At 44.8% G+C, this 22704-nt stretch overlaps 1 protein-coding gene across 6 annotated transcripts in view; it reads right to left on the bottom strand.

Moving 5' to 3' along the window:
- The window catches only part of LOC308309173 (plexin-B2-like), a 253749-nt gene that overhangs the window by 144119 nt on the left and 86926 nt on the right, over window positions 1-22704 (bottom strand). For 3 of the 6 annotated variants that reach the window (XM_080754655.1, XM_080754651.1, XM_080754652.1), the window contains one exon: window positions 20015-20050. The exons of the other annotated variants lie outside the window; for them this stretch is intronic. The gene's annotated coding sequence lies outside the window, so the exon portion shown is untranslated. The remainder of the gene's footprint in view (window positions 1-20014; window positions 20051-22704) is intronic. 6 annotated transcript variants of the gene reach the window in all.

Here is a 22704-nt window from a genome sequence, read left to right on the forward strand (position 1 = left end):
AAACCATGGACTGAAACCAGCTGGTTTTCTACCCTTGCTCAAATGAAATGAAGATCTGTTGATATGAGGGAGAGAGAGAGAGAGAGAGAGAGAGAGAGAGTCAGTGAGAGAGTCAGAGAGAGAGAGAAACAGATCTAGACAGGAAATCCATGGACCTCAAATATCTCAACCACTTCCTGTATATTCGTTATCTTTGGGAGGGTTTCTCATTCTCTGGATGCGGACAACCAGTCCAGTTCAATTCCCATCTGGTTGGACCATTTGCTGCAGGTCACTCCCCTGCTCTCTCTCCATGTTTCATGCCTGAATAAAACTTGATTTTAACATTGTCTGTAGAGTGGCCATTAAAGTGAGCAAACATGCAAACAAAAGCACATAGAAAGGCACACACACACACACACACACACACACACACAGTCCAGATTGCAGGCAAGGATGCCCTCTGCTCTCCGTCTGACCTCCATGCCACAAAACCACAGGAAACTGTAGACTCACACACACACACACACACACACACACACACACACACACACACACACACACACACACACACACACACACACACACACACACACACACACACACACACACACACACACACACACACACACACACACACAGTGCTAAACATTTGATCCCAGATGATTCCTTATTTCCGCTTCAATATTCTGGTAAACACACTTAAACCTATGAGTATGTGACCAACATTCTCAAGGCTGTTTGTTTGTTTCATGTGTGCGTGTCTGTGTGTCTTTATTCGGGGAGAGGGGCTTGCAGCTAGTCATGGATAAATGCCAAAGAGAGAGAGACTGAGACAGACATACAGATAGCTAAATGAACCACAGCATCCATATTTTGAGGCGAACATTTGGCTAAAATAACTGATCTACAAACTCCCAACGTGTTGCGCTATGATGCATTGTGAGCTTATGTATCAGCTATTTTCAACAAAGAGATCTGGTGTAGAGGGAGAAAAAGAGGGACAGTACAAATAAGGGAAAGTGCTGTAGGTAGATTGGTGATGGGATGCCTGGAAAATGACGGATGGATAGATGGAGGGATGGATGGATGAATGATGAATTGTGAACAGCTGTAAAGATGACCTCTACAGCCTGCACACAGCAGGGAGAGAAAAGGAAAGACAGAGAGAGAGAGAGAGAGAGAGAGAGAGAGAGAGAGAGAGAGAGAGAGAGAGAGAGAGAGAGAGAGTGTGGGAGATATGTAAAATAAAGAGATTCCGAGGAAGACAGACAGATGAAAAACAGGTAATACAAAACAATGGAGAGCAAGAGATGAGAAATTGATTGAGAGAGAAAGAAAGAGAGAGAGAGAGAGAGAGAGAGAGAGAGAGAGAGAGAGAGAGAGAGAGATGGAGAGAGGAGGTAGAACAGAGACAGAAAACTAGATGGGAAGAGAAGGAGGGATAACAGAGATAAATGGAGGGAGGTCAGACAGTTAAACGATAAGAGAGACAGAGGAGGAACACCAAGAGAAAGAGAAAGGAGGGGGAGGGACATGAAGAGGGAGAGATGAAGAGCGTGAAATAGCATAGATGCTAAAAGAGTGGAACACTCTTGGCATCAAGTGTGATGCCACACCTACAGTACACCTTGTTGTGTACAGTAATGTGTGTGTAAATAATGTTATAACACCTGCTCAAATTATGCTATTCTACGGCTTCAGAAGAGCCCAGTTAGATGGAGGGTGGCCTTTCGAAAAACTACTGTATAGTTCTTCTTTCTTTTCAAATCTTTTTATTAAATTTTCAAATAGGTTGAGTGTAAGTAACCTTGTCTTGTAATGTATAACTTGTCTTGCATGTCTTTAACTCACTTAGCGCCGAGCGAGCCAGATTTCAATATGAATCTGCGCTTATAACGCCAGGAAATAGCTATATTGAATCCCCAAAATCACATTACATAAACAGGTACACGTGCCTGCAGATGCCACAAGATGACCACTAGAGTGAGCCATAGCACATAGACTTTCCATGGTCCCATGTTAAGTCAGAATAAAAAACAAGGTTCATGACATAACAGGATGGTACAATGACATGCTCTCCATTGACATTCAATGGACAGGCCGCGGGCCACCATTTGAGCTCAATACTGCTCAATTCGTGCTTGATCGTCTCAAACCACCATTGGTATGGGCATCGGAACGTATATAGATGCCACACAGAAAGTTTCCGAATCAAAATCCGACCTAGTGAAGCTACGTGAGGGTCGGATGGTTTGCATTGAGCCTAGCGGCTAACAGAGGCCTACGTAAACAGGAAGCTATGGCTTAAAGGTGACGTCATAATCGTATCCTTTTTTTTCACGGTTTTCATCTGTATGCTAGTCGAAGGTAAGCTAACCGTTCCGCTCCGTCTATCAACCCAAATTAAAAGCTTAAACAATGCTTTTATATAAAAGTCGCTCCGAGTCGCTCGGCACTAAACGCCATCATTAGTTAGTCGCCCCGAAAGTCGCTCGGCGCTAAGTGAGTTAAAAAAAGAATGAAAATCAAAATAAACACATTGTTTAAAAAAGAAAAAAAAACAAATAGGCATAGCCCAGAGGCGGGTATACAATCTCAAAAAGATGGATACATCAAAACAAAGTACATTATTATGAGAGTGAATAAAACCCATCCCCTATTCCCCCTCCCCCACCCTTGTTCTAAACACTACTTCTGTAGATAAACACTGATTATTTGACTCGTAAATACCAAATAATGACTGGAATACTGTATGTACTGGAAATAATATTGTAGTGTTGGCCTTGTTAAAGTGTTTTTATTCGCTGTGGTCTGTTATTAATGTGGATGATAAAATCTATTCTAGACTAGTCCAGAGCCAATGAGACAGAGTTACGACACTCACACTTGTAAACAAAGAATATTCATGAAATATTCAATATTCAACAACGTCTTGCCAAAACCAACTAACAGTTGATTTTCCAAACATAATACTTTACATCTAATCCTAATAATGGGTGTTTTTGAAGCACACTCGCCACAACACACTCTCAATAGTGATAGTCGGCAATCCGGCCTGGTGGAGTCCAAAAAGTGTTGAAAATGTACCAGTAAGACTCCTTAATTCGAGAGATAAGCGACCGTGAGGTCGCATTTATACACACTGCAAAAAGTAACCTCATGGTGGCGCTAGAAGCATGTGAGAAATCAGGGGCGGAGGTTGTGGTTTTTCAGCCAAGGAGTGTGTGTGCAAAGTTTGGCATGGATAGGGGCAACGGTGCCGGAGATAAGAGTAGGGCCAAAAGTGTGACGTGACGTGATGTGGCGTGATGTGATGTGCCGGTGGAGGTTTTCATAGTAACTTGCGACCGTCATTATCTGTTCACCTAAAACAATGCAGTACAGGCCATTACAATACTGTCCGCAATGTACAGTACAATATTATTTACAGTCATCTGAAAACAGAGCGTGCAACGGAACAAACAGTACTGGCTACTCTGTGTGTGTGTGTGTGTGTGTGTGTGTGTGTGTGTGTGTGTGTGTGTGTGTGTGTGTGTGTGTGTGTGTGTGCACGCATGCGTGCGCGTAAACTGGCCAGCGTGGGATTTTCTGGCAATTAGGACAGGAAACAGAGGAGCTGTTGATTTGACATCCCTGTGGAATTAAGTTATGCACACACACACACACAACCCCCAACTTCCTCTTAAACCAGTTCTCTGTGTAAACACAGCACTCTGGTTCTGTTCTATATCAGCGTCTCTGACTTTCATTCTGAAATTCCTTTTTCCCATCTGCATGTCTCACTTTTCACATTTTTCAAAACTGTTCTCTATTTATCTTACCTGTGTCTCACCTTCTCGCTCTCTCTCCTTTCATTCACCACCTCTCTCTCTCCTTTCTTTTTCTTTATCGAACAAATTATCGTTTCACTCTCACCGCTTCCCGAGGCAAATCCTCAACCACATGAATGAACCCTAGGGTCCCAATTGTGTGCATGTCATAATAAGCGAACATTAGGCGAAATTTACATATCGGCTAAGCCTTCAGCGAATAGATTGGTGTAGAGGGGAAAAGAAAGAGGTGGCCGAGTATAGAGCTCTGGGGGAGTCCGGTCAACGAAGTATAAAGCCGTTATAGTGGTTAAACGTCAAGATATCCCCATGTCCCTCTCTCCTCGGCACTCTCTAGGGGAACACACACCGGCTGCGTACAGCCCACGGAAATGTTTCACCGCGCAGCAATGCCTTGAAATAGAACAGTAGCGTATCGGAGCGGCAGGCGAGGCGTGAATGCGCGCCTGTCGGTGTGGGTATGCTCATTGAAAATAATGGGGGTGGCTGTTTTGACGCACGCCGTCCACAGCTGGTGTGTGCTCCCCTTCAGCCCGTCTCTCTCGCTGTCTCTCTCTCTGTCTATCTGTCTGTCTCTTTCACTGTCTCTCTTTCTTGTTCTACATCCCGTTTTATCCCTCTCTCCCTCTCTTCTGCCCTTTCCCTTTCTCTCCCTCTCTCTCCATGTCTTGTAGCAGAACAGACGACTTCTGCTTTGTGCCAGAACAAGGAGGGTCACACACACACACACACACACACACACACACACACACACACACACACACACACACACACACACACACACACACACACACACACACACACACACACACACACACACACACACACACACACACACACACACACACACACACACACACAGCTAACAGGCCAACGACATGCCGTGTAAATCCTTCTGTAAACTCAACCACCGGTCAATGGTCACCGGCTGTCAACGCTGTGAGAACAAAATCCTCTACTATCGTCACTGTTACTGTCACGCAGATACCTTGTATCTCCATCTTTCAACTTTCTTTCTGCACATGAATGGCATACTTTGTCGAACAAGAGTGAGAGTTTGCACAAAAGTAGAGAAAATAGCGGATCTACGCGTCAACATTTTGTGGGATTGTAGATCTAATATTTTTGCAATTTTTGAAACGCGAAAGTGTGTCTGTGGGGTTTATAAATAAACCAACCACATAGTATAATAGTATAATATTGGATCCATAGGTTCCTTTTATCCCCCATGCACATACAAGGTGCCCGATCATAATTGTAGTGGACAAGTACAATATTTGCCTCTGAGATGTAGTGATTTAGAAGTAAAAGTATTGGAAATCGGAAATACTCAAGCAAAGTACAAATACCTCAAAACTGTACTTAAGTACTGAACTTGAGTAAATGTACTTTACAATCCATTGTGATTGTGTGGCGGCGGCGGCGAGCTCTACAGGCGAGCACTCAGGAAAACGGTTTATATCAGAGTTGCTCAACCTAAGGATCACAAAAAAGACCATTACTGCATCAAGAAGAGTAATCAACAAACTATACTAAGACGCCTCAGGACGACAAGTGACTGAGGTCGCGCCATGTCTTGGCCATCTGGCCAGTGATGTATATCGGACCAGTTACCCATATATGGAGACTCCTGGTACCCATATATGGAGATCCATGTACTGTATATGGAGATATGCTGTGAGACCCCAAACATGCTTACTCAGTTATTCGTTATGTGAAAATCCTATGACATCTGTCACATCTGACACATCATACATACAATCCCTTTATGCCCATACATGGAGAGATCCCTGTCTGAACCAGCCACAGATATATAGGCTGTCTTGCTCCAAGGGCATTCCCATATGAAGTCCTGTTAGATATGGGCTTAATATTGATGACATCAGGGATCTCCATATATGGGCATAAAAGGGATTCTGTTAGAGTGGGCCCCTTGACATCACAACATACAATCCCTTTTATGCCCATACATGGAGATCCCTGTCTGAACCAGCCACACCACTGTGATGCCCATATACTGTATCTGACACTGTGATGTCACCTGTGATGTCACAGTGATGTGTCAGGGGAACCACAGTGTCAGGCGTTACCCGTCCAGACGGATACTGTCAAGATGTGACGGTTCTGACAGTAAACTAAAAATAAACTGTCCAAGCATTGGCCAAATTGTCAAACTATATAAGAAAGAGGCAAAGATTTTGTAGCTGATCGGCTATTGTCACAATATTTATCTGTGGAACCAAGTCAAACTAAATGTAATGCCTCAACTCCTACAATTCCAAGTGCTTGTTAGGGTCCCGAGTTCACATAGGATTATTTTGGGGGGTCACAGCCTGAAAAGGTTGAGGACCACTGGCCTATAAGATGTGTTGAAAGTTGAAACCAGGGACGGCAGGTTGAAAGTAGTTAAAAATCAAGACAAATCAGCCGCCGATGTTGTAAAGAAAAGTCAAATGAAGGCCGATACTATATCGGCTAGACAGACATATTGGCCAGGCTCTATTTTAGCTCAGTTTTGCTGAACTAAATCACACAGTAAAATGTGATGGGCCGTGAACTACATTGATTTTGATATAATAGTGTATGTCCGCTGTAATGGCTGGCATTTCATAAGTCAGCAGTGCTAACAGCTAGCAGGTACAAGAGGCAGGCTGGGTGCAGAGTCAGCTATTTCACACAGCAGACAAGCAGCGAGTCCACACACAGTGTGCTCTACAGGGAGAGATCCTGGACAAGCTTCTGTAGAGCCTCGGGATGAAACGTAAGGCATGAGACTTGAAAGAAAGCTGCAATCCATAATCTATCTACGTATAATAGTGGTTCTCAAAGTGAAGTCCAGGCGGGGACCCCCAGGCGTTCTTGAAGGCGTTCCACAGGGGTCCCGGTCCCCCAACAAAATTATTATATAGCATCAAAAGCAGTGTAAATAGTTTAAACCTATACATAGGCTATTTTGAAAATAACAGATGTACAAGCTCACAGCATGTCGCAGCTTGTAGCGTTTCGTCCCATTCACTTTCAGGTTATTGAATTTGGAAAATCCATTTATCTCTTTTCCCACGTTGCGTTTTTAGTAAAAAAAATAAAAAATAAAAATAAAGCTTTTTTCTGCAGACCCCAACTAAGGAACGCATCATTCTGGATACAATTATTATTATTGTTATTATTATTATTTTCTTCAAAGGCATCTGTGTGGCCATGGCCATATGGTTTTTGTTTACATCCTTGCTATACCTCAATATTTATGCCAAATATCTCAATAGCTAAGCTATACAATATGACTTATTCTACATTCCACAGACATCTTGTGTTCATAGCTTTTAAGACAGTTGCTTCCCCACTCAAACATGCTTACAGTAGTCGACCAGATCAGACGCATGGTTGTATGCATACATTCCCAACTTGACTGGGGCCATTTGGTTATGTGTGTACGCTCTCAGCGTCACAAATGGATGAATTAACACTTTTTTGTTTTGTTTACTGTGTAGCAGTGCTGGTCAGATTGTAAGCGTCTCAGGGACGCAGCATTCAATAGGGTCAGAAAAGGAGATGGTTCTAACACACACACACACACACACACACACACACACACACACACACACACACACACACACACACACACACACACACACACACACACACACACACACACACACACACACACACACACACACACACACACACACACACACACACACACAAAGCAGAGGTTCTAATACACACACACAAACACAACGTGCACCAGAGGAGAGGAAATGTGTGCGGCAGCGTGTGCAGTGATCCGGTAGGCAGGAAGCGCTGACCGCACCGTAGCGTATTAGCATGCGCCGCTGAAGGCCGCTCAGACGGAACCAAACCCCTCGGCAGATTATTGTGCAAAAAAAAAAAAAAATCTCATGAATCAACGTTTTTGTCTTCATCTTTTGTTGTTGTTGTTTGTGCGCACACAATATCAGTTTGTAAACAAAGTCAATGAGAGGAGAAAGTTTTGCAGGAGGGAGGTGAGGGAGGAGGAGGGGAAGGGAGGGGAGGGGGGAGGGGTAACTATAAGGCAGAGAAAACATGGAGAGTCTGTCAAAGCCAAAATGAAAACAACACATCTCACATTTTCCGGACTGTTCTGTATTCCTCGCATACTCAACTTAATTCTTGTTGTATACGCTCTCTTTTTTTCTTTCTTTCTCTATCTCATCCATATAGTGAGTAGACTGTTAAATATATTGTATACTGTATATTAATCCATATACTCACAGATGAAGGTCTGATAATCAAATCCAATTGTTGATAGTCTGTACATTCATTCATATACTGTATTGATAGACTGCACATATACTGCAGCTATGCCTTCAAAGCTGAGAGATAGTTGACTTGACTCTTACCTGTACCTGACATCGTTTTCTTTGCACTTTGTACTTTTGTGAGTAATGTATCCTGTTCATTGTTGACTTAAGAGTTAATGCTTTCACAGATTACTTTCATTCGTACTGATTTGCTCTGGATAAGCGTGTCTGCTAAACACCTAAATCATAATTGTACCTCTAATCTGTTTCACTCTCACTGCTGGTGCTGCGAAGACTCACGCTGAATTTCCCTCTGGGATATGCCCTTGTTTAGCTCATCTCCACTGTGATCAAAAACACCTCACTGCAACGTACTGGAAATCATGCCAGAGTTTTCTGTAAAGCTGGAGATATCACTTTTGTGACTATGTATCCTGTTGTTTGTTGACTAGAGTTAATGCTTTCTCTGATTACTCCCATTTGCACCAATTTGCTCAGGAAAAGCGCCTCTGCCTAACGTCTAAATCGTAATAGTACCTGACTGTAATCGGTTTCACTCTCACTGCAGCTATGATACCTGAATTTCCCTGCGGGGCATCAATATGTTTAGCTCATCTCTACTGTCATCAACATCTCGCTGCGACGTACTGGAAATCATGCAAGTTTTCTGGAAGCTGGAGATATCACCGCGAACCAAGACAAGTGAGCCGTTTTCTTTTTCTGACACAGCAGTGAGGAAATATATAAGAAAACCATCTCATCTCAACGGACAAGGAGCAGGGGTGGAAAACACTATGAATCACATTTTCACACAGACTCCACGATCTAACGAGTGGCTTGGTTCCGCAGCTTTGCTCCACAAACCGGCGGCCTCCTCCTTAAAACAAGCACCATTACCCCGTTTAGTCACGCGGCCGTGAAGAAAAGAATTACGCATTTAATTCTCAATCTTCCGAATCATTTGTCCAATTGAAACTTGATTACTCACTCTAGCGGGAGCCGCTGTTGCAAAGCCATGCTGACCGATAAAAAACTGTAAAAAAATCACACCTGTGTGAACTGAGCGGTGGTTTACCCACCAACCCCCCCCCCCCCCCCCCTTCCCCCCTGTGTGTGTGTGTGTGTGTGTGTGCGTGTGTGTGTGTGCCTGGCCTGGCCTGGCCTGAAAACAGCGCCCCTCCCTTAACATGTGTGGTCATAAAAGGTACTACACAGGCTTGAGGCTACATACAGACCCACCCACCCACCCACCCACAAACATACCTACACACACGGCCACGCTATGGAGACGGTGTGACCACCGCTCAAAAACAATGAAGTTATTTCCTTTTTTGTTTTTGGCTTGAGTTGCCGTTGGGTGGAAACCTTGTACTGTAACCGTTACTATTCAAGAAATTGAAAAAAGGACCTGGGTTCCAATTGGAGCCAATGAAATTATTATTTTGCCATAAGCTCTTGTTAATACTTTTCATTGGTTAAATCATTTATAAAAACTCACAGACGTATTCACTTCCACTTTCATCTAAATCAGCCGATCTACAAGGACACAAAGAGTTTCAATGGCATGCGTTGTGACCTTGTAGACCTTTGTGAGACACTCTTTTACAAAGAAGTAGGATACTAATTTACGAGAAAAAAAAAAGACAAGAACAAAAAAAATATTAAAAGTTGCAAATCGTCTCAGGTCGGATGGAAACCTCATAGGCCTATATCCAAAACTGTTACTTTTCGGGATTCAAATTCAACAACAGCATAAGTAGCAGATCGACAAGCTCAAAACACACCACGAGCTTGTAAAAAAAAAGAAGCAAAAAGTTATAATATGGCGATATGAGGTTTCTGCTTGACTGCAACAAAATATAGAGATACAAGGTTTCTGCCCGTCAGCGACAAAACGTATCCCACTTGCGCAATCCAGTTTCTTTGACACAGTCCCCAGGGTGTAGTCTTGTAAAGATCCGAACAGACCTACAAAATGAAAAACCCAGCCCGACCTCGGCGACAGAGCTGACTCAGTGCAACTAAAGCCCAGACTAATTGAGCCTGGGGGAAACATGGGAACCAATTACACCCATGTTGTAAACTTGGCTGGAGTGTAGGTGGGCTACTGGTGGGCTGGGGTGCAGCATCTCATCTGTGTCTATTTTCAGACGCCCCCGTGGGGATGGGCGTGGGTATGGAGAGGGGGGGGGGTGACTGAGAGAAACAAATGAAACACATTAGAAACATGTCATGTGTTTTGAGCGGTGGTTACACCGTCTCCTAGAACTGGCCGCACACTAGCCGACAATTGGGGCATAAATGTCGATTATCGTGCATAAATGTCGTCTAGTATTAGGGTTCACAGATACAATCTGAGCCCAGCCGAGTGGCTCGCAGAACAATCGGGGCCAGACTCTTTTCAAAAATGTTTGATGTTCTTCAACAGAAGAGCACAGACACCCACTGCAACCACTGCTGTTGTATTTGTGTTACATACATTATATAAAAATACTTTTAAACAATTAGACCTACATGATGCCCGTGTGGGAAATTCTGTTTTTCACCTTCACCCAGCTGGATGGTTGCCCAAGTGATCCGACTAGGTAACACCTGGGGATCAAGTCTTGCTAAGAGACAACTCGACACCGGGAATGAACCCAGGACCTTCCCTTTCCCCAGGAAGCCTCTCTACCCATTCAGTGATTGTACATGTATGCCCCCAAACGAAAACATGCTTACTGATTATTCAAATAACATTTTATTCACTAAACAAGCAATTGACTGCAGCTTTAATAGCTGTTAACTAAACACTTAGGACTCTGCACGCCCCTTTTCTACAAGTCTACACCACTCTCTCCTCCTCTCTGACAAGTACAGTCTGATAGAGCAGAAATCCCATAAAAATATATATCTTTCAGGAATTACTCTCAGAAGCTCAAGGCACGAGATAACAAGTACCCGGCGAAAATCTGAATCTCTCTCTCTCTCTCCCTCTCCCTCGCTGGTAGAAAATGAAATGACAAGCCTGGCTAAGGACGTAATGAAAAACCTATTATCAGTGTGAGCTTTCATCAGCCCTGCATTCAGACCGTGTTCAATAGAGAGTCCCCATCTTCTGCTTCGAAACAAGTGCGCTGCCACGCCGGGGCCATACAGAAACACACAGCATCAGCACATACTAAAACTCTCATCTACGCTCCATCATACAAGGGTGTCGCACGCTGAAAATAGCAGACCTACAAGCCCACAACGCGGCACGACTGGGCCACATTGTGGGCTTGTAGGTCTGCTACTTTTGGAGGGCACGACACCGCCTTGCGACAAAGCATAAATCTGTCTTTTTAAGACACCTAGACACTTTCACTGGTGGCGTGCACGTGCTCCTGCGCATGGAGACACCATCTCAAAGGCTAAGATAATCAACCTGTCATTGTATAATTCTGATAGATTCGAGGCTTTTATTAAATATGACTGCGAGCGTGTGCATATCTCCATATCGTCCCGTAACTACGTCCGTCCGTTCGTCCCTGAGCTCACTTCTGCATTCATCCAGGTGTCTGTTTCTCGACGCAACTGAATATCTCTCTGCGGATATCTGCCTATTGTACCCTTCCACGGTATCTAATTAGCCCGTGCATACATCCATCTATACATCTTTCTACCTATCCATCCATCAACCTGACAATACATTAATCCATCCATCCATTCACAGTATCCCTCCATCCTTACCTTCAAGTTCCCCATTGTCAGGATTCCAACAGGCACCGTGCAGTATCCTCATACAATATTCAATACAATATAGGATAATATAGAATAATGTATTCATTCAGAATATAGACAGAATAATTCAAAATATTCAAACAAGTCTGGCCTTGACACGGCAATGGAACCATCAGCAGCCCTGAATCCATTTTCTCAAGGAATTGATATTCTTCCCGAGGCCTCATTAGCTAATCCCCCCCCCCACCCCCCCACACTTTTAGGGTGAAGGATAGCAAGGACAGACTGGAGGTTAGGGTTGTGCAATAAACAGCATACGCTGTTGATTCTGATATAGTGCCGTTATGATGACTTGAACTATGGAGATTTTTCAAACTGAAACATTGGTGCGATTCTGATGCATTGCAATAATAACAATAGTGACACGATTTCTATTGTAAAGTGTTTCATAATGATCGTATTTACTGGAAAGAAAGCCATGGGAGCCATGGGTATAACCCCTTTTCACTACACTAGACCCCTGGGAGCTGGATCGCTAGGGTGGAGCCTACAATCAGCTTCCAGAACTTATACAAGACTTACCATCAGCTCCCAGTACCATCTGCTCGGGGGCCCAGGATCGAACCCGGGCACCAAGCCAAGTGCTCTACTGACTGAGCTACCCGGAGTCCCAGACCAAAAATGAGAGATGAGAAGATTTCAAGCTTCAAGCAATAGTATGCCACAGTTTAACTATACATAAAAGCAAGGCATTTTTAATAATTACAGAAATGAGGAGGAAATTTGAAATCGTTGATGATGATGGAAAGGTTTAGGAGGATACTGCATCGAGAAGTTAAAGTTATGTTGAAGTACTAATTAAATATATGAGTACGTTTGGTTAATCTATTCGTTTTTCTTTAGGATTTATCGTTGGAATTGTTTTTATAAAATGTTGTATTTTGACTATGTTTTACAACTGTTTTATTGTGACTTTTTTATTGAATGGTGTTTGAAACAAAATGAAAGAAAGAAAAAAGTTACGTGGAAAAACTAAATATTTCAGTATTTAGATCGGAACTGAACCAGTGAACATTTCTCCAATGGGTTAGTTAGTGGATATAATTGGCCCGGCTCTTCACGGTGCTGCGCTCAGCTTCCACTGAGGTTTGATTGGTGTTTAACAGCAGGAGTCCAGCAGACACTATGATGTGGGCGAAGCCAACTACCTGATTTGAACGGTGCCTGGAGGCCTCCATTCAAAAAACACTTAGGAGCCTCCTCCAATTAATACAAAGCTGACTTCATCTTTACTGACTTCAAAGTACCTTCCCCAGACATTTAATGAGAATTGGTATTGATTTCTCTTTAGAAAGAAACACAACTATTCTCCAAACAATAAGTAAGGTAACTACTTTTTCTTAAGGACAAAGACACAGACTTTTAGAGGGCTTATCGACTCTTCCGGCCAAATTGTCCTCATCAAGTTCTAATGAAAACAGTCTGAATTAAGGATTTTCTTTCGGCACTCGCTTGAGAAACTGCATTGCCCTCGTCTTGTGACACGGTTACGTTACAGACACTATTACCGACACTATGTTTTACATTCCTTCCAAACAGAAGCTGTAGTCAAAGTATCTTGTGACATTTATTTTTATTTTTTTGCCAATAAGAGAAGTGTCGTTGACATTATCACCAGGCTGTCTACTATGAAGCGTGTGTGCGACTGTGCGTGCATGTGCGCGAGTGTGTGTGTGTGTGTGTGTATGTGCCTGCATGCAGAGTTTACATACTTGAGCTCGCATTCACAGCTGCAGATCCCCTCTGAGATGCACACACAAACCACACACACACACACACACACACACACTGCAGTTCAAACCAACGCTTTCCTGTACTTTTCCCAGAGGAAAGAAATGTGAATAGAGATGCATGTCCATGTTTTTGAGTTTGCCAGTGTGTGTGACTCAGCCTAGTGAAAAATATAAATTCTACTCATTGTGAATTCCAACAACCTCTTTCCCATAAAAAGACAGAAAAGGACATTATGTGGAGTTATGGGTCACAAGGGCATCGAACAGGGAAAGTTACAGCCGCTCAAACTCACTGAAAAAGTTAAAAACTATAAAATGTCTCAATCTGAATTCTAAACCGCTAATCAGACAGACGCGGGGCAATTAATCATGTGTGCATGCAGATTTAAACTATATTCTGTGCACGTTACGTAGAGCAGAAGGACTTTGTCCAGGAATTTCAATGAGACTTATTTAATTCTCCCCTTGCACAAGGAAGGCAGGAAGGAAGGAATGAATGAATTAAGGATATGAGGAAAGAAGACATGAGGAAACAAGGTATGATAAAAGACTAAGAGTGAATAAGAATGAAAGACTGTGTCATATCATGGTGTAGCAGTGGCTCTGTAGGTAGTGCGTCTGTTTCAGGGAACCCGGGTCAACCCCCCCACGTTCTCCTGGCTTCATGTCAAAGTGTCCTTGAGCAAGACACTGAAACCCTGACGACTCCTGATGAGAAGGGTGGTGCCTTGCAGGGTTGCCTCAGCTGTCTGCGTTTGAATGGGTTTGTGATGAATGGGTGAATGTGTGTAGTCTGTGTACTTGTCTGCCTGTCTGTCTGTCTGTCTATGTGCGTGCGTGCGTTCGTGTGTGCGTTCGTGTGAATGTGTGTGAGTGAGTGAATGCAATGCACTTGATTGTACAGTATTAGGCTTTGGAAAAAGGAGCTAAATAAATGCCGACCATTATCAGAGGTTGTTCCATTTACTAATCATCATACCAACGTGCATTTGCACAGTACAAACCCCCACACACACAGATGTCATGCCCTCATGCCCACATTAATGCAACATAACTGTCAAGTTTGGGCGCACCCACTCAAACCCAAGCTCTGTACACACCCTGGCACACTATTGTGCCATCTCCTTGAACCCCATCATCTGCACGCACGCTGCACACGAGCATAAACAAACAGATGGCATGCCTAGTTTGCTATGACACTCTTGCAAACGACTGCTGCCCCCCCCCCCCCCATGTAGTTAATGAGTATCACCCCTAAATACACCCTGCAAGCCGTGTGTGTGTGTGTGTGTGTGTGTGTGTGTGTGTGTGTGTGTGTGTGTGTGTGCGCGTGCGTGATTATAAACACATTAGTTTTCAGCTTCATCCTATTGGCTGCACTGTGATAGATAAGGAAAAAGATTTACACCTGTGCCAGGCAGGTGCACACACACACACACACACACACACACACACACACACACACACACACACACACACACACACACACACACACACACACACACACACACACACACACACACACACACACACACACACACACACACACACACACACACACACACACACACACACACACACACACACACACACACACACGTGTTGTTGGCACTGTCTGTGACTATTAGCAAACAGCTTTGTTCAGCTTGTGCACATGCATAATACATTATACTTGTGAGGACATGTGAGGACGTAAATAACTGAAACATTACTTCAATATATTGATATTGATATATTGATACTGCAATATATAAATACTGTTTCAAGTAAAAGTCCGGAATTCAATAGGTACTTGGGTAAAAGTATGCAAGTATTGGCATCAAAATGTACTTGTAGCACCAAAAGTAAATGTTTGAAAATAGCCGATCTACAAGCTCACAACAAGTTGCATCGTGACGCGTTGTGAGCTTGTAGATTAGCCATTTTCAAATAGCCTACAGTAGGTATAAAACAGGGCTAAAGTGGTTAATATACGTTTTATAATATTATAATTTATATCTGCAAACCCTAACTAAAGTTTTCAAATAAAAAAGAACAATATGTGTAGAGTAGAAGTGGAGTAGAAGTAAAAGTATGGGAAATTGAATATACTCCAGTAAAGTACAAATACCTCAAAACTGTACTTACTGTAAGTACAGTACTTAGTAAATGTATTTAGTTACTTTCCACCACTGCATATCCGCTCTACAAGCTCATAACGCGTCACGTTGTGAACTTGTAGACTACACCTCCAACCACAACCCTTAAACCAAACCCCCTGAATCTTTTCTTGTAAACCTACAGTAACTGTAAAAGTCATATTTAATGTCAAAGAACAACATTTCTTTCTTGTGAGTACCAAGGTCTATATCTAGTTCTCCTAATGCACCTTATGTCCAACCTTGTGTAATGTCCTGGATGAATATACATGTACTGCATGTAAATAGCAGTTGTTGAATTGTCTTTTTCACCCCATCTGGTACTCACAAGTCTAGCAATACAATTACAAACACACATATCTGTCTGTGTGCGCGTGAGTGCGTGCGTGCGTGCGTATCTGTGTGTGTGCATGCGTGCGCTTGTTTGACTACCCACGCAGGGACTAAAATTATCCCACAAGGATAGTAAAACCAGAAGAACTTGACCTTATGAAGACCATTTTCACGGCTAAGAAATTTTCTTTAGGCTGCAATTACTACTAGAGATTTGAGGTTGAGGTCAGGGTTAGGATCGGGCATGTATAGAGGTTCAGGGGGTTAGGGTTGGAAATGGCAACAAAAAAATATTTTAACGACAAAATGTCTCTGACGTCCCCGCGGAGAGATAGATTAAAAAACATGCAGGCGTGTGTGTGTGTGTGTGTGTGTGTGTGTGTGTGTGTGTGTGTGTGTGTGTGTGTGTGTGTGTGTGTGTCACTTGGGGACGGTTACGTCAACAGCAGCTGTGTTGCGGCCACGCCTCAGGGACACAATGGTTTATCACATAGCAGCCTTCACTGACCCACACACATCTGCTTATTAAAACAGCGCGGCCTCTCTCACACACACACACAGTGATATCGGACCAGTTAACCATATATGGAGACCCCTGGTACCCATACGTATATGGATATATGCTGTGCAAGCCCAAACATGCTTACTCAGTTATTCGTTATGTGAAAGTCCTATGATGTCTATGACATCTGACATCATACCTTTTATGCCCATACATGGAGATCCCTGTCTGTAGAACCAGCCACACAGATATGGGCTGTCTTGGCCATCTGCCTTGGCCATATATGGATTCTGTTAGTGTGGTATGTGGCCGATGTGGCCTCCATATACTGTATGGGCATTCCCATATGAAGTCCTGTTAGATATGGAATTAATATTGATAACATCAGGGAACTCCATTTATGGTCATAAAAGGGATTCTGTTAGTGTGACATCACAGTGAAGCCAGAGCGTGATGTCAAAGCGGCAAACCCATTCTGTTAGAGTGGTTCCCCTGACGTCACAGTGATGTCAGAGCATGATGTCAGTGTGGCAAACCCATAGACTGTAAAAAAGTGTACACGTCCGTCCGTCCGTCCGTCCGTCCGGATACGGACAAGCTGTGGTGGTTTTGATAGTATACTGGGACCTACGGTCGCAATCAGGCATAATAACTCTATAACCCCTGACCCCTAAACCTACAGTAACCTCTGAATGTTTGCCTGAATCTATTACTAACCGCCTAAGCCTGACTCTTAAAAGTCATTTTTAACCATACAAATAAATAACACACCTTTGAGGGAAATGTCCCCTCATAAGTATAGTAATACAAGTACTGTACACACACACACACACACACACGCGCGCAATCAAAATAGCCCTTGCACTCACAAAGGACCAATTAAGCTCGGTTCCCATTTCCTCTCTTGTGCTCAACACAGCCTTGCTCTGGTCGTCTACACAGTGAAAACCCTATGTATCCATGACAGTGTGCAAAATGTAACCAAATGGACGCCTACAGGTCCATTTGGTTACATTTTGAACGCTGTCAAGAGCGAAATGAACACCCCAGAGTTTTACAAACTTAAGGTCACAGTGTTCCTGTACGTTTTATCCACCGGGGACTCGCCGGGGATGAAGTCAACGTGACATGTTTATCAAAAATCACACTCGTGTGAACTGAGCGGTGGTGTGTGTGTGTGTGTGTGTGTGTGTGTGTGTGTGTGTGTGTGTGTGTGTGTGTGTGTGTGTGTGTGTGTGTGTGTGTGTGTGTGTGTGTGTGCAACAGCGCCCCTCCCTTAACATGTGTGGTCAGAAAAGGTTACTGCAGGCTACAGACAGACAGACAGACACGGAGACAGACAGACAGACAGACAGACCCACACACACGGCCACGTATAGGAGCGTTGTGACCACCGCTCAAAAACATACCAGCTCTCAACGTGTACAACCACAAGCTGCTCTGTGAACTCTGAAAGCAAGCAAACACAGCGGAACAAGCAAAAACACTGCAAAGACACAGCTTCATATGGAGGTGGAACAGTTTGGCCTTAAAAAAATCCAATATATATAATACAGCGGTTTCATAGCTTAACAAGCCTGTTGTGATGATGAAGGCTGCAGATGCAATAGCCCAGCAGATTAAGTCGATATTTCAGAAGAATTGTTCACTTCGTGGTACAAGCACTACATTTGAAATGAATAATAATGCCTCGGACCCACTTTTTCAGAAAACCTGAAAATCCAAGAAGCTGGCCATTTAACCCTAAACCGATGCTTGTATCATAAAGTGAATGATTGTTTCACTATAATCTGCTGAGCTATAATCACCGTTTTCTGGAAAAGCTTTCAGTAGGGTCAACAGGTTGGAACAATGTTAAGATATATTACGAATATTACGTTTATATTGTTTGCACGAATTGATGAACATGTTATCCTTATCTGGCACCATGAAACACTTCCTCAAAAGGTTAAAGGTCACATCCCCTTACCAAGTTTCAACAACTTCCTGCAACAGACTGGGCACACAGTGGCATCTGTAGTGTGTGTGCGTGCACGTTTGCATGTGTGTTGTGTGTGTCGGTGCCAGTATTACTATACTTGTGAGCCAAATATCCCAACAAGTATGGTAGAATTTGACAAACCGACATTGTGAAGACAATATTTTCCTGAAATTGTAGTTGTCTCCACCAGCCGAAGTAATGGGGGAGAGTATGTTTTCGCCCCTGTCCATCTGTCGGTGTGTCCATCTGTCTGTTACTCGCTGCCAAACTGTGCACACAGACTCCCTGGATACCAATTCAGAATTTTTCACATGGGCCTGTTCTAGCGCCACCAGGAGGCCGATTTTTGCTAAACTAACTTTTTGCCAGTACTTCTACAGATTTTGTCCAAGAATCACGCAAATCAGCTAAAACTGGCTTCCAAAGTTCGCAGGATTGGTCAATTTTGTACCATATGTGCACTTCCTAGAGGCCAAGGAAAAATCTTTGCCCGGCATTTTTCATATCTGCCTTTTATAGCGCCACCAGGAGGCTGACTTATGTAAAAAAAAAATCCTATTATTCGTTGAGATTTTATTCAAAAATCATGCAAATCAGTACACAGTATCTCTATAGTCAGGTGATCAAGACGAATCTGTCTGATATTTCATATTCCATCCTAATTGGCTAACATTGCCTTCCAAAGTTTGTAGGATTTATCCATTTTGAATGAAATGACTTAAATCGTGAACACAGCTTGTGATTACAGAGAAATTCTGCACGCACATTCCCACTAGGTCAAGGAACAAATGCCACTCTTTTCACATTGGCCTGTTATAGCGCCACCAGCAGGTTGACTTTTGACAAACACGTTTTTGGAACAAAATGTCTCAAATCATGCATGCAGCGTCACATTGCCGTTAAAGGCCAAAGAAGACATGGCACCCTTTTCACATTAAGCGCCACCAGGACCTACCTGACCTGGTGGAGACATGTGCTCGGAAGAGCACTGCTTTTAGTTTTATAGTGAAAAGAAAAATAGATTGAGGGGTTAGAGCTTTGCCTGTTTTATACTTGTGCTGGTGTCGCGCATCGGAAAATAGCGGATCTACAAGTACAAGCACACAACACGTTGTGCAGTAGATCTGTTATTTATGGCTTTATGTTTAGGGGGAAATACCCCCCCGCCCAAAAGAGGTGATGTCCTCATAAGTATAATAATACGTAAGTGCAAGTGTGTGAGAGAGAGTTTACAGGGCCAAAACAGCTAATGGGTCTGCATTGGATTTGTGTTGACACAGCACCTCCAGTTTAATGAACTGTTTTTTACGAGGACCTTTTATATACGAGCGATAGAATGAATGCACAGGCCAAGAGAGTCTTCATTCCGCCCGATTTATAGAAGAAAATGTGGCCTCTGTTACGTTTTTATTTTTTTTAATAACAAGAGGAGAGAGGAAGAGAAATAAATGAGATAAATCTGTGTAATCTTACCCGTTTAGGGTGGAGGTGTTGTGTTCTGCTCCTCACCTGCAAAAACACAGAGAAATGCAAATCGTCAAAAACGAATGTTCAATAAAGTGAAATAGTGAAAAACGTAGTGATTCAACGCATTGTGAACTTGCAGTTTACTGTCAATATTCCAGGATGACCTCCCACTTGGGTAATGACGCCCCCTGGCGATCATTCAGAGAAACTACTTCAGCTCCCGTACTAACGTAGGTAGGAAGGGCCTGTCACTCAAACCGGAGTGACCCGCCTCCAGGCTATATAAACCCCCGGAGGCGGAAGTAACATCCTCTTTTCACTCTCTGCGATATCACATTCAGATAAGTTGAAACTCAGCCTTTGTATTATTATTCTTCGCGCATTAGCCTAAAGCGGTGGCATTGGAGTCGCCCACTGGCGAGTGTTGAATTAACCCGTACTTAAGAATACTTATTCTTGTTCCGTCCTAAATCGACGGTTATTTCCTTTTATAACAAAGGATTATTACTGCTTGTTCAGGCCTCCGCCGAAGCAAGCGTGGCATAGCATTAGCCGTTAGCTTGTTAGCTCGTCTGCTATTGTTAACGTTAGCTACACTGCTTACCGCTTGTTCAGGCCCTGCCCGAATCAAGCGTGGCCTAGCCTTAGCCGTTAGCTTGTTAGCTCGTCTGCTTCTGGTTAACTCTATCTACAGTGCTTCGCCATGGATCCTCTGGCCTTCCTGCCGAGGCAATGTCCAGGCTGTCCAGGACTCATCGACGGACAGGATCTTCACCATCTCTGTGTCGGCTGCATGGGCGTTGCACACGCCTTCTCTGCACTGAGTCCTCAGGGGAGAGCAGGACCTTTCTGTGACTGCTGCGTGGCCTACGACCACGATGTACTGATACACCGGTTCTTCCTAGCCAGGGCAGGCCTCGGGGCCTGCGCTCCACCAGGTGGGTCCACTGCTCTCAACCCCACAGCCCAGTCTTTCCTTCCCCAGGCGGCCCGCACCGTTGGTCAAGGTGCGGCGCTGCCTTCCGGAGATCCGCTTGGCAACCAGCGCGCCATTCCAAGTCAAGATGGCGCCGTGCTACATGAGACACCGCCTGCCGCGCAACCGACCGCAGCTAGCTCCACTGTCACTGGAGCTGGCGGGTCTGGTGAAGTCGCCGCTAAGAAGGCGACCAAGAAGGCTAACATCCAGACGAAATCTCCGGTAGCCTTTTCCCCTTCGGGCGCGGTGCCCAAAAAGAAACGCTTGGATGTGACCGTCGGGGACGTCCCCCTCGACGTGAGCATCACCAAAACAGTCCAGACCTTCAGGCGAGAGTCGGACCTGAGCTCCTGTCAGAGCGAGGGTTCTGGTTCTGAATACTCTGGATACACGGCCGAGGAGGAGGAGGACTCCGTCGAGGACGAGGGTTCTCGACTCACGGTCACTGTGAAAGGTAATGCCCCTGCGGCTCCAGCACGTCAACTGGACGCCGCAGGGAGCTCCCAGGCCTCCTCAGGCACCACTGCCCCTCCACCCGCCAGTCAAGCGAGTGAAGCGGGAGCAGAGGACGTCGATTCTGCAGCAGAAATGCTGGATCATCTCACAGTCTACATGAGAGCTCTGGCCAGAGTTGGAGAGGAGTTGCCACCTCCTCTCCCCTCTGAAGAGGCCGAGGATGATGATGAAATGCCCGGGCAGGAGCCTTCGGTTCCCGCCCCGTATGTCCTCTCCAGGCTGCCGCTGGTGAAAGGTTTCACCAAGGCCCTCCATTCCTCATGGAAGACACATAAAGACCCCAGGAAGCTGCCTTTTTCTGTGTTGGATTTGGTGGGCGGTGCGGAGGCAGGCATGTCCACCTGCCCTAACCTGGACCACCTGTTGGCACAATCTTTTCTGAGTTCCGTCAGACCCCAGTACAAAGATGTAGGCACGGCTAAAAACGGGCCGTTTGTTGGCCCCGTCGGCACCAACCCGCCGGGGTTCACTGTCCTGGAGGACAAGCTGCAGTCGGACAGGGCTCGTAACGCCTACCGGTCCGCTGCTCTGGCCGCTAAGGACCTAAATCTGATCCAGCTCTTGCTCGCTTCCACCAAGGACCTGGTCAAAGGTCTGCCCACGGGGGAGCACACAGCTGAACTGAACACTCTATTTGACATCATGCTGAAGGTCAATTGGCATGCGGTTAAGTGGATGGGCAGGTCCATGGACTACAACCTCCAGTCTGAGAGAGCCCGCTGGCTCGACTATGTCGACCTCGAGCCTAAGAGGGACGTGGGCGAGAAGCCTCTAGGTCCTCGCGGGGAGATGTACAAGTCTCTCATAAACATGGAGAACAGTCCCACCACCCTCATGGGTGGGGGCTTGGAGCTGCTGCAGGGTAGAGTTACCTTCTTCAAGGCGGCTAAGGACATCGTCGAGTCCACCACAGTGCCACAGGATGAACCGCAGCAAGCTAGGAGGACGTCCCGCTCCTCCCGCGCCAAGGAAAGGGGCCGCTCTGCTTCTTTTAAGAAGCACTCGTCTTCCTCCAGGGGAGCCTCTGCAGCCAGGGCGCCTGACAGGCCCCGCAGCAAGGCTGTGGTTCCCGAGCGCGCTCAGCCGCGCCGCCCGTCCAAGGATGGCAGGCAGCAGTCTTCATACCGCGGTGGCCGCGGTAGGGGACAGCGCAAATGACACTCTGAAGAGGGGAATTGTGCTGGGGCGGGGGTCCGAGGTG

This window comes from Nannobrachium achirus, assembly GCF_963921795.1.
Source record: "Nannobrachium achirus genome assembly, chromosome: 23".
Taxonomy (NCBI): domain Eukaryota; kingdom Metazoa; phylum Chordata; class Actinopteri; order Myctophiformes; family Myctophidae; genus Nannobrachium; species Nannobrachium achirus.